Genomic DNA, 12161 nt, shown 5'->3' on the forward strand with positions numbered 1-12161 from the left:
ACAAGCTAAACTGATAACCATTTCTATTCATATCAATTGGGTATCCAATACCAAACAGTTAGCACTGAAAACATACATACAAGTAACATTATGTAGACTAAATAGGTTATATTTAGGAATCTATATGCAAACACATATATGCATGTAACACTTGAAAAAAGGGAATTGAAATGAATTTGAAAGAGAGCAGGGAAGCAAGGAGAGGTATATGGGAAGGCTTGTAGGTAGGCAGGGAAGCGGGAAATGAGTTGCATTATAATCTCAAAAGTAAAAGTGATAAACACGATTACAAGTTTATTATTATTGCAAAGAAAATGTAGTATGTTTACTTTAAAAAATTATTTGTGTGTATATTGTGGAGGTCCAAAAATGTGAGCCTATTTCCACCTTGTCTGAAGGTCAGAGGATTTGAAGTTGTTCAATTGTTAACAACAATCAGGGCTGCACATCTCGAATAGGATGTAGTTGTTCTCTTGACATTAAGATGGTACATACAGCTAGGTCCACTCCACCCTGACAGATGGTCAGGATATGCAAGCAAATACTTCTGATCCTTCTTTTGAAATAGGGGCTTTGACCTTGGGAGTGGCTGCCTTCAGGATACTTGGTCTAGGGTGGGTTCACTGCCTAAACAACAGAATGCTAAGGACTTGATGCCTCAAAGTATTGAAGCAAATTAACTGTTTGTATCATCTTAAAGCAGTCTTTGGTCGTCTTCCCCCTGTTGTATTGGGTACAAAAGTGTATGGAAAATTAAACACAGATGTGGCCTTACCTACGCTGATAAATCAGGGTGGAGATGTGGTCTTGCCAGAGTTAAACTGGTAAGAGATGCAGAATACTCAGTTGATTGCATAGTTACAAGGTACTATTCTCCTGGTGCAGAGGTATTTTAATGTAAAAATTCCTCAGTTCCCACTGCAATATCGTAAAAGACCTTCAGTCACCGTTTACAGCTCTTCCTAGATTTTGGTGGCTGAAGTGAGGGAGGTGAGCAAGCTGCGCAACCAAATTTCATAGTGACACAATATGGACACCAAGAGGATTTGTCAGAGACACTCAAGCTAATGGGACATTTTCTCATAAGTACCTTTTATTTACTCTATTTAATTATAGCAGACCAAAAAATTCCCATACTGTAGAAAATCATAAGGTCATATACAAATTACCAGCCCAGGGATCTCATTACTTTTTTTTCCGTTTTCTTCCTTCCTTCCTTCCTTCCTTCCTTCCTTCCTTCCTTCCTTCCTTCCTTCCTTCCTTTCTTTCTTTCTTTCTTTCTTTCTTTCTTTCTTTCTTGAGACAGGGTTTCTCTGTGTAGCTTTGGAACTTCTCCTGGAACTAGCTCTTGTAGACCAGGCTGGCCCTCAAATCAGAGATCTGCCTGTCTCTGCCTCCTGAGTGCTGGGATTAAAGGTGCGCACCACCACTGCCCAGTGGGACCTCATTTCTTAATAAAAGTGTTAAAAAACAGGTGAGCAGGAGAATGGTATCATCTGAAGACCCTCTTCCCATTTCTGATTCTGACTAGGGATTCTCCACAGTGTGTGTGTGTGTGTCTTACTCCTGGTCTAGGAGATTTAGGTAATGTGAATTGTGGTCCCCATTTGAATGCTGGACCAGTGACTTGATGTTATTCCCTTTCTACTGTAGGTGTGGACAATATATGGTCCTTTTTGTGGTTAAAAAATAATATCAAATTTAAAAAGAAATAACAAAAGGACTACAAAGATTTCTATATCTCATTTTAAGATTTTTAGAAACCACTTCATTACATTATTAATCAACTGGTCCGCCGATCATGTTGTAAACTGTGGCCCATGGGCCAAGTCTATTTCACATCTGATTTTGTATAGTATGAAAACTAATTTAGCCATTTATATTTTCAAAGACTAAATAGATATGTTTCACAGCATATGAAAATTATCTGAAATTCAAAGTTCAGTGTCCACAAACGAGGCTTCATTAGATTACTGCCATGCTTGCATTCCAGGGATGTCTGCGGCTGCTTCTGTCTACTATGACAGGGTTAAATGTTCACTATCTGGTTCTTTACTAGAAACATTTGACGGCTACTCTTTGACGGCTACTCGTCTCTAACCAGAAGCACGGACTGATTCCTGCATCATGTGCCCACTGTCTTCTCTGTATTTTCTCATTGGTAACTCTCTCCTGACAAAGAGCAGCCTGCTCTCATTTTCCTCAGGGGATCGGGTTACAGACACACAAAAAGTAACCACCACGCTAACTGAAACAAACACAGGTCATGTGAAAACTGATAAAACAACAGAAGACAAACTAATATCCTAGCCTAACACCCACCTGCTCTCTAGGGGTCTATACTTTCAGGGTTTTTTTTCCTTTAGTCAAAATATCATGCTCAAAATTTTCTTGAGCTAGCCTTCTCTGGTCCTCTTCAGCGTGGTTGTATTATTCATGAGAAAGCAAATTGTCTGCTTCTGTTCATATTACGTTGTCAGGATTTCCCCCTCCATTTTCCTTGAGTTATATTAATTTTAAAAAATATTGTTGAATAACAAAACATTAACTTTAAAATCAAAACACACAGAACACCATGTTCTGATAAAGTCAGATCCTTATATCCATCTCTGCCGACTCTCCTCTCTTGTCTAGCCCCACCCACTCTGCTCTCTTCTCTGGTCTAGCCCCACCCACTCTGCTCTCCTCTCTCTCTTAGCCCCACCCACTCCGCTCTCCTCTCTGGTCTAGCCCCACCCACTCTGTTCTCTTCTCTGGTCTAGCCCCACCCACTCTGCTCTCTTCTCTGGTCTAGCCCCACCCACTCTGCTCTCTTCTCTGGTCTAGCCCCACCCACTCTGCTCTCCTCTCTGGTCTAGCCCCACCCACTCTGTTCTCCTCTCTGGTCTAGCCCCACCCACTCTGCTCTCCTCTCTGGTCTAGCTCTACCCACTCTGCCAGGAGTAATGTTTTGCTTGCAAAAGAAAGGCCAAGCATACCTTCTCCCCCTTTTTAAAAAATTGAGATTATAATTTATTACAACATTTCCCCCTCCCCTTTCTTCCTCCAAATCCTCCCATATGTTCAACCCTACTCTCCTCCAAATTCAAGACCTTTTTAAAAATTATTATAGCAATAAGTATGTATATCTATAAACATATATTCCTTAAAAAAATCCCCTCATTCTCCAGCAAAAGTAGCATGCTATAGTTAATTCTTTTGTAGTTTCTTTCTGTTTTATTTTTGAGCTGGTGATGTATCCTGGAAATTCCCCCACATGTTTATATAGCTCTTCCTTAGGCTTTGTAACAGCTGCACAGTGCACCGTCACGTGGGTTTACTGCCATTTATGCCAGCCCCAGCCTACATTTGGGCACGGTTTCAGTGCCTGTAGTTGCAAGGAGCACTTGAGGGAAGAATCTTTGGGAATACCTCTCTTCTACCGACTTGGAGGTGTGTCTCCAAGGTAAGTTCCCACCAGTGAGATTCTTGGAAAAAGGCAAGCTTGGTGTTGTTAGACATTGACAAATTCCCACAATACCCATCTGCTTTCTCATCAGCAATGCGTGAGAGAGACAGTTTCCCCAGAGCAAGAATATGGACATCAAGTGGAGTTGTAAGTTTTCTCCATGTGATCTGTGAGCACTGCTCTCATAAGGGAGCTTTGATATGTCTTAATTCTCAGTATAGGTGGATTTGATTGCATTTTCATAGTTAAGGCCATCTGATGTATACATATATATGCATGTGGTTGCATGTATGCATCATATATGTATCAATCTACCCATACATTCGTGTCTTTTTCACCTTATAGTTTCTCTATTTTTGTTTGGCCATTTGTCTTTGCTTTGGCTTTTCTCCCCTTTATATAAATGTATTTTATTTTCATGTAGTCAAATGTATCACTTTTTGGCATCCATATTTAGAGTCATAGTTAGAAAGCCTTTCCCTACAACCACATTTTATAGACGTGCAACCATATTTCCTTCCTGTTATTTGTCGCAGGTGTCTATTCTGGAGTAAGGTACACACAACATTAGCTTTCTCAGTGACTAGGATTCTAGTGCCAATCTGTATTATTTTAACACTGGTTTAGATTACATTGTGGTAATTTGAACGAGATGCTCCCCACAGGCTATGGCTCTGGGTCCTCAGTTAGCGGCATTATCTGGGGAGGTTTAGAAGGTGTGGCCTTGCTGAAGGATGTATGCTAAGGGTGGGTTTGAGAGTTTGAAGCCTATCACCATTCTGACTTTGCTCTTTGTGCTTCCGTTTTGTGGTCTGAGATGTGAGCCCTGAGTTCTCAGCTGCTGCTCCACTCCCCATGCCTGCCTGGTGCCACTCTTTCCCATGGTGACCATGGTGGACTCTGATTCCTCTGCAAGCCCCAGATAAACCCTTTCTTCTGTAAGCTGCCCTGGTCATGATGTTCTATCATAGCAACAGAAAAGTAACTAATATATCATGCAATTAAAATTTTAATTAAAGTAACTCTTTTGTTTGACTTTTTCCCAGGCAAGTCATTTATGAACTGTAATTTAAAAAGAGGTTTACATATTAACTAAACATGGGCTACATAAAATCAACCAGGACTTTTTCTTGAAGTACCTTTCAGAGTCTTTTAAAATACCACGAATCTCTCAAGTGGAAGGAGAGGATGTAGCTGTGTGCCCATTTATGTCTCTTGGGACCACACAGCACACTGTGAGAAATGCTGCTCCAGCTTATGACATTTACTTGCTTAGGTGACCCTCTTCCTTCTCCTCCTATATTTCCTTTAATAGGAGAATCAACCCAGTGCCCTGTGCATTCTATTCAGGTCTCTGCCATTGAGCTACACCCTAAACCTAAAAAAATACTTTATTCTTAATAGTATTTTTTTCAAGAGCATTCCTTTTTGCTTGTAACTTGTTAAATAGCAGCCAGTGGCCAAGTAACTGCACCTTATAAGTTGACCTCTTTGTATGTGCTTAGTGCTAATCTATTATCTTAACTCATGATCAACTCCTTTAAATGTCCACACCTCCTGTGCAAGCAAAAAATACCCAACGAATGCGGACTTCCAGCTCAGATTCTTTTACAGGGTGCGGTACTGGTTAGGTCACTGTCAACTTCACTCAATCTAGGGTCAGGAACTCCTCAGTTGAAGCATTGCTTCCATCAGATTAGTCTGTGGCTCATGTCTGTAAGGACATTTTCTGGATTAATGATTGACATTGGAGGACTCAGGCCATTGTAGGCAGTACCATCCCTTGCTGGGCAGGTGGGCCTGTGTTGAAATAAGAAAGCATACTGAGTAAGCCATGGAAGCAAACCATGGAGAGCAAGCCAGTAAGCAACTTTTCTTGATGGTTCCCACTTGTGGTACAGGTTGTTGATTAATGGCTGATGTGGGAGAGAGCAGCCCATTGTGGGTGGTGCCATCCCTGGGCAGGTGGTCTTGGATGGTATAAAGAAGCAGACTGAGCAAGTCATAGGAAGCAAGTCAGAGAGCAGCCCCCCTCCATGGCCTCTGTCTGCTTCAGCTCCTGCCTCCAGGTTCCTGTTTTGACTTCTCGATATTGATCGAGATGTGTAAGCTAAACAAACCCCTTCCTTCCCAAGGTAGTTCTGGTCTATGTTTCATCACAGCGACAAACAGTACCCAGAACGGGTGTCAGCCTGAGGGACCTGCTTGTTTCTGCCTCTCCAGCACTGGCATTGCAAGTGTGCATCTATGCAAGCCAGGGGAGAATGGCCATCAGTAGTCCTCCTTAGCTATAAAGACCATGAAACATCAATGACCAGAACAGAAAGATAACCCCAATGGCCTAACAATGGCACTCACAGTTTGGAGGCAATCATTAGCTGTCTAATTGGACTTAGGTCTGCTCAAGGAAAGAATCATACCTGGTACTGTAAACCTAACTAACTATTGGTGGCTACAGAGGAGAACTTACTACTCACATTAAATCAGTATAATTTCCCATGGTATTCTAAATACCTTCACTAACAGAGTGTAGCTCTCACCTTTCATCATAGAAGCTTCTTTTTGCATCATGTAGAGACTACTGTAGAGATCCAGAACTGGTCAATATGCATGGAAGAAGTATCCCTGGAATACTTCTTTCCAGTTGATACATCTATAATGCAACCCCTAAATCTATGGCTCAGAGAACACAGTGAGTAGGGAAGAAAGACCACAAGAGCCAGAGGACCAGGACACTGGCTAGGTGACTGGGAAACTGCACTTACAAATTTTCAGAAATATGTTTGCATAAACAGGATGAACATCTCACAAGACTCTACTGGGAGAAGAGCTGCTGGGAGAAGGAGAATCAGGGTTCCACAGGGAAAACTCCCTGGTAGGTTATCCAAGCCCACATGGTCAGCTCTGAACACATGGAGATATAAGCAACATTAAACGGACTCAATGTGTTAGGGTAACAAAGTAATAACAATTAAAAAAAGAGGCCATTAATTAAGATAGAGTGGGAGGGGGCATGGAAAGAGTTGGAGGGTGAAGAGAAAAGGATAGAAATGATATAAATACAGTATTCATATATGATATTCTTAAAAATTTAAGTAGAAAAAACCCTGAAAAATCATGCTCCTTCCATTTTTAGTTTTTAAGGAGTCCCCATACTGCTTTCCATAATGGTTCTACTAATTTGCCTTCCCAACAACAACGTGGCATATGCATCATTGACAGCCTTCATTTTTCTGACTTTCTGATGACAGTCATTCTAACAAGGAGAGAGTATTTCTCTGTGGTTTGGCTTTCCAATTCTCTGCTAATTATTGAGAAGAGCATTCTTATTAGCATCTAGTTCTTGTACAAAATGATGGGTTTCAACCATGACATTTTCATACATGGACATCGTGTGATTTACCCATGCTCACCCTCTTGTCCCTCCTCCACTCTCACCTCCTTGTGATTTCTCATGTCATGTGTGTATATATGTGTGTGTATATTTTTGCATGCATACCTATATACACAGCCTAGATTCTGCATATGGGGAGAATATGGGAGTTGTTCTTCTGAGTCTGACTTATTTGCTTACAGTGATTTGTAAGTTTCGCCCGCTTTCCTTCAGTGATAGTATCTTGTTGTTCTTTGTGACTGGATAAAAGTCCATTGTGTAACTATACATATTTACTTATTATTCATTCACTATGATCTAGGCTAATACTACAAAGCGGCTTTTGTGACTAGTGCCACAGCAAACATGGGTGTGCAGGCAAGCCTGTTGAATGTTGACTTAAATGCCCTCAGGAATTTAAATTATTCAGTAGTGTCACAACAGGATGTTCAGACAGTTCTGCTTTCTTGAAGTCTCTACGCTGATTTTCATGATGGCCTCACTAATTCATATTGTATCCCACAATGCACTAGAGGTTCTGTTCTTCTACCCCATCTTCTCCCACATTCTTCTACATCACGGAAAGCCAGTGTGCGTGTGTGTGTGTGTGTGTGTTCTTGATAACAACCATCTGATTGACAGTGAGATGGAATCCCAGTGTAGTTTTGACTTGCATTTCCCTGATGACTAAAGATTTTGTATTTTTTATATACATATTCATTGACTGTTTGTGCTGTTTCTGAGAAATATTTAATTCATTTGGCAATTTATTCTTAATTATAATGGGATTTTTGGTGTTTTAAGGTTTGAGTTCTGTGTCGATCCTGCCACCTCTCCCTTCACTAGGCTCTCTTTATTCTGTTCATTACACAGAAGCTGTTTAATTTGACACAATCTCATGGGCACGCTTGCTCTCATTCCTGACCTCTGTCCCTCTGGGGCAAATAAATATCCTTTGTGTGAGAACCTGGCCTTGGGAGTGAGTTGATACTTTTCATTTCAATGGGAATTTTACTGATTCAATAGACTGCTTTGGTGTGTATGATAATTTTATGATGTTGATTCTTTCAAATCCAAGAGGATGACAATATCTTTTTTCATTGTTTTAATGTCTCCTAGAGGTTCTTTCATCAATAGTTTATAATTGTATATAGTATATAATATAATAGTATTATAAATATAATAGTATATTTTCAGTTCAGAGATCTTTTACTTTTTTTGCTTAAATTTCTTCCTAAATATTTATTTTAGTATATAGCTACAAAGAATAGCCTTGAAAATTTCCTTTTTATCAAGTTCATTATGGTTGTGTAAAAATGTTACCAATTTTTTCATGTTGATTCCTGCAACTTCACCAAATTTGATTCTAAGTTCCAGCAGCTTTTGAACGGAGTATTATCTGGAGACAAATAAGTGTTCATAAGATCAGATGTTGTTCTCTTTTCCTGTCATCTCTATATAATAGCTTGCCCTCTCCATGTCTTTTGTTTGAAAACCTATAAACCGCACAGAACCAGGTTCTACCAAGTTCTTTATGTTCCAAGACATCACAAAGCACTAAGCTATTTATACTCATTCATACAAACTTCACATGTTTTCTGTGGAACTGAATATCATTCTAGCTTGACAGTATCATATGTAGGATAAAGGACATTATCAATGTAGGAATATATATACATAAAATAATTAGATATATTAATAATAACTTATTAATAATATATATGGTCTCATTTAACATGGCAGATAATTAAAGTCTAGAATCACTTATCATGGCATGAGGCATCAAATATAACCATGACACATGAACATTAATGTTCTATGGACTTGAGACACCACTGAAAAAGGCTGACCCTTCCTTTTACTCTCTCCACTCTTTTAAGCATAGCCATTTTCTAATTTTACACTTACAAGATGTCTATTGTGCTCCTGAATACCAGCTATAAGGCATGGCGCTTGCTCTTGAGGAATTCCCTCGTGGGAGTAGTTAGAGTGAGAGAACTCACCCAGCGAGCCTCACAGCTGGGTTTCTGGGAGGCTTTATACCAACAGTTATGAGACGGGTATTTATTCCTTAAGGATAAGAATGAGGCACCAAGGCAGAAAACAGGTGAAAAAACAGCATGCAATGTCATGGGGAAACGCAAGGGAGACTGGAACACTTATGGTCACATGAAATGATGAACCATGGGTGTGTGTGTGTACACGTTTCATACATGGTGGCAAAGTAAGTTATGAAGGCCCTTGGGAGTCAAGCAAAAGCTGCCAGTTTGGAGGAAGCGTGGCTTTGCATTTTAGCAAGAATGCACTGTAGATGTGCAGAGAATGAACTGATGGGGGATAAGAGAAGGACAGTAAATATCAACTAGGACTTGGTTGCTGTACATTTGGAAATAAATAACGGTGTTATTCAAATATTAGGTTACAGAGACAGGAGAAACACAGAACTCTCCTTTGACAATATTAAACATTATGGCACAGTTCAACAGAATCAGAACTGTCTGCGCACAGGCATGGCTCTACCGTGCTGACTCTTCTAAGGTGAAGCTGTCTGATTCTGCCTTCCTAGAAGAAGGACATATATCTTCTTTAAAGATACTTTTGTTGTAGTCGGGAGAATAGAACACTTATCATCAAAGATAGGAGCCTGACAGAAAGATCACTCTGTATAAGCCATACGAAAAGAACTCGCTTTTTCTGGTAGTTTCTCTTATACACATCCTTATCATCTCCCACTGTTTACTGCCTACATCCCAAGTCCTCTCTGCATTTCTTTTCACGCTGTGTTTGTATACATCACCTATCTGTTTAAGGGATACAGAGCTTCAGGGTCTAAGCCTCCCTTGGATCTCTATTTCCCCTCCATGAAAGCCTCCACGGACACGCAGAACTTGAAATAGTAACATCAAAGGGAATGTGTATGCCTTTATATTAACCTCTCATTGGTCAGTGTGATTCACAAGCCGTAGTCAGAGAACCAGAGGGTGGTGGAATCTTTCCTGCCCTGAACATTGTACAAAAATCTCACTAGAAGACATCGTGTTTAAATGGTTCTTCAGTGATCTTCAACATTTCTGGCCAGGGTGATTAGGATTTTATACTCTTGCACATTTGGATTATTTTTGTGCTTTATTTTTTAAGTTACATGTAAATAGGCATTGAGTGTTCATGTGATCAACACTGTGTTGGATACATAGGGATGCTGAACAAATTAAGGTATGATCCCACAAACATACAAATAGATAGTCAGAGAAAAAGACATGCCATGTTCTTCAATGCATGGGAAAATGTTTGGTATTATACACAGAGAAATGGAAATTAAAATAATGATATCCCAGTAACAGTGAGGCAAAAGTTTTAATGCCTTTTGAGACTAAAAGTGAGCTTGTTGGCATGTGCTATAATGCAAGTACTGGCGAGGTAAAGGCAGGAAGAAGGGATTCAGGGTAATCCTCACCCACGTAATGAGTTCAAAGATTGCCTGCCCCCCTTTTTTTGATAGAAAACCCTGTCACAAACAACAAACAAGAGGGAAAAGTCCTTCGACTGCTGACAGAAGTAAACTGGTCAGCTGGTAAGCAATTTGGCAATGTTTATCAAATTTCCCTTTTGCCTGAGTAATTCTCCAACGAGAAATTCACCGTGGCCTTCAGAAAGTGAAGAACGAGTTGGCTCTGGCACCCTTGGCGATAACAACTTAACAACTACGTGGAAACCACCTAGATGCCCAGACACAGTTCAGCAACGAAGGGATTTCCAGAGACTCATGGAAACTAAGTCAGTTTGTGTGTACAAATTCATAAAGATGCCCAGGACCTACTGGCTGAAAGCCTACAAAGGAAGCAGTAGAGGCTAGGCTTACTCCCTTTCCACAAACAAAACCACATGTAAACTGCGTTTCTAACGTATGCACAGAAAGTGTCTAGATGTTAGGGGTCTAAGAAAGCGTGACTCACCATTACGCCTAGTAGCAGACATAAAGGGTTGGGGTGAAGGTCTAAGACAGTTTTCTCACTTTCTACCTTTTTACTTTAGTTGTATTGTTTTTCCACTTCAGGTATTGTTGTTGTTGCTGTTATGGGGAAAGGACCAGGGTTTTTCTCTCTCTCGGCATGTACTCTGCTGTTGGGGGTAATACTTTTGTACACTGTGAAGACGCGTCTCTGATCTTCCTCGCTTGCCTAAGGCACCTTCGGATTGGTTTAACCGAGAGCTGAATGGCCAATAGCTAGGCAGGGAGGATAGGTGGGACTTCTGGGCAGAGATAGGAACTCTAGGAAGGAATCAGAGGCGGGAGATTTGCCAGCCAGATGCAGAGGAAGTCAGTCATGCGGTATTGAGAAGACATAATGAGCCACATGACAAAATGTATATTAATATACATGGGTTAAATTAAGTTTTAAGAGCTAGTTGGAGACAAGCCTATGCTAAGGCCAAGCTTTCACAATTAATAAAAAGTCTCCATGCTGTTATTCGGGAGCTGGCAGTCCAAAGAAAATTGACTACACTCTGCCGTTCAGTCCCATCCTTAGCCCTAGGCACTTGCTATGGTAAAGTTAGATTCTCTCTCTTAGGATCTTCCAACATGATGAGATCACCAAGACGACTTCTGAAGTGTCTAAAAACATCTGAATTCAGTGACTAAGGTGACTAGTGCTTATTGGCCACGGGGCTTTACAGACTCCTCTACCGATGGGGAAGGGACAGGAACACAGGTTGCTTTTCTCACTGTCTCCCACCACCTCAGCCAAGGTCCTAGTGGCCTTCCTCACTGGGTGGATGGGCTCTGAGGATGAAAGCAGAGCGTCTCAGGTCTTCTTCAGCGTTGACAATCTTCCAGACACGGCCAAATTTGTATCTGCAGAATGACAGGTGTTTCACCTACAGATATGACTTAAAGTGGGTGATCACATAAAAACACATTCATGAAAGTGGAATCTAAAGAAAACAATGCATAGTGCTACACCTGCAGTTTAAAGGGCACAGATGACAGAGAATATGACACACAGAGTTACACCTGACAGTTCAAAGGACACACATTGACAGAGCCCCTCTTCTGTGGAGGTCAGGCCACCCCAACAGCTTCCAGGGGGAAACAGACTTTATTTCCAAAATTGAGTTCAAATGAATGTTAGTTTAATATTAGATTTTAATTTGTCTTTTTCCCTCTTCCCAACTTCCCCTTCCTCTCTCTTTTTTTCTTCTTCATTCTCCTCTTTTTGGTTTTTTCAGTTGCTGAAGGCAAAAAGGAAACCAGAAAGTCACCCAGGTGGTGACTCACTTTTTTTTTTTTTAACTGTGCAATGGAGAATGATTCGGGGTGAAAATTCTTGAGGAAGCCAG

The 12161-nt window shown here is 40.6% G+C and overlaps 1 protein-coding gene across 6 annotated transcripts in view; it reads right to left on the reverse strand.

Moving 5' to 3' along the window:
* Cfap20dc (CFAP20 domain containing) overlaps positions 1 to 12161 on the reverse strand; it is a 225524-nt gene that overhangs the window by 13759 nt on the left and 199604 nt on the right. The gene's annotated exons all lie outside the window — the stretch shown is intronic.

The sequence above is a fragment of the Microtus pennsylvanicus genome, chromosome 10 (assembly GCF_037038515.1).
Source record: "Microtus pennsylvanicus isolate mMicPen1 chromosome 10, mMicPen1.hap1, whole genome shotgun sequence".
Lineage (NCBI taxonomy): Eukaryota > Metazoa > Chordata > Mammalia > Rodentia > Cricetidae > Microtus > Microtus pennsylvanicus.